The sequence below is a fragment of the Morone saxatilis genome, unplaced genomic scaffold, assembly GCF_004916995.1.
Source record: "Morone saxatilis isolate NCDOM2014 unplaced genomic scaffold, NCSU_SB_2.0 Contig14, whole genome shotgun sequence".
Taxonomy (NCBI): Eukaryota; Metazoa; Chordata; class Actinopteri; family Moronidae; genus Morone; species Morone saxatilis.
In genome coordinates this window covers 841386-844655 of record NW_023339696.1, presented here as the reverse complement: position 1 = coordinate 844655, position 3270 = coordinate 841386, and the positions used below count along the sequence as shown (strand labels likewise).

General features: G+C 37.5%; 2 protein-coding genes across 2 annotated transcripts in view; one reads left to right on the top strand and one right to left on the bottom strand.

Moving 5' to 3' along the window:
• zgc:158403 (tetratricopeptide repeat protein 39A) overlaps nt 1–3270 on the bottom strand; it is a gene marked incomplete at its 5' end in the record, with an annotated part of 767589 nt that overhangs the window by 347014 nt on the left and 417305 nt on the right.
• rgs9a (regulator of G protein signaling 9a) overlaps nt 1–3270 on the top strand; it is a 23305-nt gene that overhangs the window by 11082 nt on the left and 8953 nt on the right. The gene's annotated exons all lie outside the window — the stretch shown is intronic.

Genomic DNA, 3270 nt, shown 5'->3' with positions numbered 1-3270 from the left:
AGGCAAGCTATTCAATTCAATTCAATTCAATTTCAATTTATTTGTATAGCTGCCAATATATAACAGAAGTTATTGCTCAGGACACTTTTCAAATAGAGCAGGTCTAGACCGAACTCCTTAACACTTTACAGAGACCCAACAAGTACCAACCATGAGCGAAGCACTTGGGCCCATGGGGGGCAAGGAAAACTGCCTTTAACAGGCAGAAATCCTTAGGACCAGGACCCTTCGGCTCTAAGGTTGGGTGGTCATCTGCCTTGACCAGCTTGGGGAAGAGAGAGAGGAGAGAGAGGAGAAACAGGAGAGCAGCACAGACAGATGTACATCCAACAAACGAGGTAGCAAACAACTACATTAATTAGTAATGCATCGGAATCGACGATCACTGGAAAAAGACGAGGATGACGATGACAGGCAGCAAACGGATGGGGGCAAACATAACAGGTACACCTGTACGCAATAATAATACTCATCGCTAACTGCTAATGCTAATGTAACTAGCGAAAAGTCGCTAAAAGAAAGAAGTAGCTACGAGTGTTAAGGTAGAACGAGTCTACGTTTAAATGTTAAGCGGGTAAATAACCGCTGTAACGAGTAAAACAAATTTATATTTAGCGTTCACTGACAGAGCTACAGCACCAAACAGTGTACACAGAGCAGGAAGTAAACCGGAAATGAGTCAGTACGCTTACCGTTGCACGTCAGGAACAACGCTAATGCTCTGATAGAGGTGATCAGACGAAATCTTTTGCCTTTACTACGCTATGTGATTAACGTAATGTAACGTTGTGAAGATGGACTACAAAAAGCGGACTTTAGATATTTTGTACCTGCATTCTTACTGTGTTGTTTATCAGCGATATACACACATACAACCCAGTGAAAAATAAAAAATTTAAATATAAACATTTCGCTTTAATAAGAGCAATATAGGCTACCAGTCATAACATGTTAGGCCTACAAATCTACTACTGTACTGTATAATCTTCTACTGCACATTGAACATATTCTTTATACTAAGTATTGTGGTCTTTTGCACATTCCTGTACAAACTTTACATATTCCATTAAAATAACAGCCATATCTATGTTTTTATATTTGTTCATATATTATTGTTAATTTCCTATTTTTCTATGTATGCTTCTTGACTTGCACTACTTGTTTTCCTTGTCCTGTGTTTATTGTTATGGACCAATACATTGAGGCAGATTCCCTTGGTAATGAAAAAACCTACTTGGCAATTAAACTCATTCTGAACCTGGTCATTGTCACATTTAGAGTTCGCCTATGAGATTAACATATTGTCGAGAGTTCAAAACATACAAGAAAAAAGGACACAGGTGTATTCTCTGCCAAAGGAGATAAGAAAGAAAGCACTGAAACACCTTTTTATTAGCATTTACAGAATTCTAAAGATTCTTATCATGGCTGCCACTGAAATATTTCTTATTTTCTAATTAACTCAGTTAGGAACTTTCCTAAGCTACTACTATACTGCCATTTATTTTAAAAACAACATGTTGAACCGCCATGTTTCTACAGTAGCCCAGAAGGGACAAACCAACACTAGGTCAACATGGGGCCTTGACATATTTTGGGCGTTTCACAACCACTGTAGTTTCTCCCTCATGCTTGGAAAGGGAGGGTGAAGTGAGTGAGTTGCAGCAGCTCTAAATGCCACTTAATCCTACGCAGTGGACCTCCAGGGATAGGGTAGGCAACTTGTGGCTCTGGAGCCACCTAGAGCTCTTTTTATCATCTCTTCAGTGGCACCCTATGACTGTGGCAAAAAATTATATGGAAATTATATGAATTACATGAAATGTTCTCTTTTTTTACATTTTCATCTATCATTGTTGTTGGTCTAAAGTGATGAAATGAAGTGAAAATGTGTGACAATTTTGCACCAGATAAAATAATTTTTAACATTTTGTCAAAAATGTGTGTCATACATTATTTATTATTATCTCCTTTTCTCTTTATTTTGTTGAACCTCAATAGTATATAATAATAATAATATTAACTTTATTTTTTAAATTTGAGTGAAGTCCAATAATTTAACAGTAATTGTCTCTCAGAGTAAATAAAGATTTACTTGAGTCTATTTGACAAGAATACCTAAGTCACAGTAGATAGGACAGGTCAGGACAGATACAGGACATATATTGTTGATTTGATTCATATAATAGTAACAATAATGATATTAATATTAACTTTATTTCCTACATTTTAGCAAGTCCAATAATTTGAAAATAATTGTTTTTCAGATACAGTTAATAAAGATTGATTGAGTCCATTTGACAATAATACCCAAGTCAGGACAGAGCTCTGTGCTGTACACTGGAGATCAAAATTAGAGAACAATCTACAATTTACTAAATGTCAAGGTCACTGCGTAGTCCTATTTGAAATTATCCAAACAGGATTAAAAGTATTTTAAGCATATTTCATGAATTACATATGTTCTGAAGCACAGTATAAAAAACTTAAATGAGATATTTGAAAAAGAACACTGATCAAAATTAGAGAACACTTTCAGATACCTCCCAGTTATCGGAGATAATCTGGCACCTGGTGCTAATTTTCTTAATTATCCCACAAACCCAATTTAACTGGCAGCCTAACTTTCCAGTTTTCACTGACTTTGCAAGATGGTGAGCCGCTCTAAAGTGACTGAAACCTTTCGGCAGCAGGTTGTCCAGATGAAGGCCAAAGGGATGACCCTATCAGTCATAGCAAGAGAAGTTGGTCATTCCAAATCTGTGATTTCTAAAATATTGCATCTTTACAACGTCACAAACTCATTCAAGTCCCCCAAGAAGGGTGGTCATCCACAAAAGACAAATGCAAGAGAGGACAGGATAATGCAGAGAATCTCAGTGGGCAGTTGATTCAACACTGCAGCTGGAATTGCTCGCCAGTTCAGCACTGAACAGGGTAAGGATCTGTCTCATCATACAGTGTCTCGACGTTTAAGAGCATTTGGACTGAAAGTCCACTCTGCAGGGACCAAACCTCTCACTGGCAGAAAGAATCAAAAGGCTAGACTAACCTTTGCTGAGGAGCATGTTGTGTGGACTGAGAAGAACTGGGCCAAAGTTCACTTTAGTGATGAAAGCAAGTTTAATTTATTTGGGTAAGATGTTAAACATTATGTTTGTTTTCAAACTGGGGAAAGACTGAACCCAAAGGGTATTAAAAAGTCAGTGAAAGGTGGAGGAGGAAGTGTCATGGTTTGGGGAATGTTTTCTGCAGCAGGAGTTGGGCCTC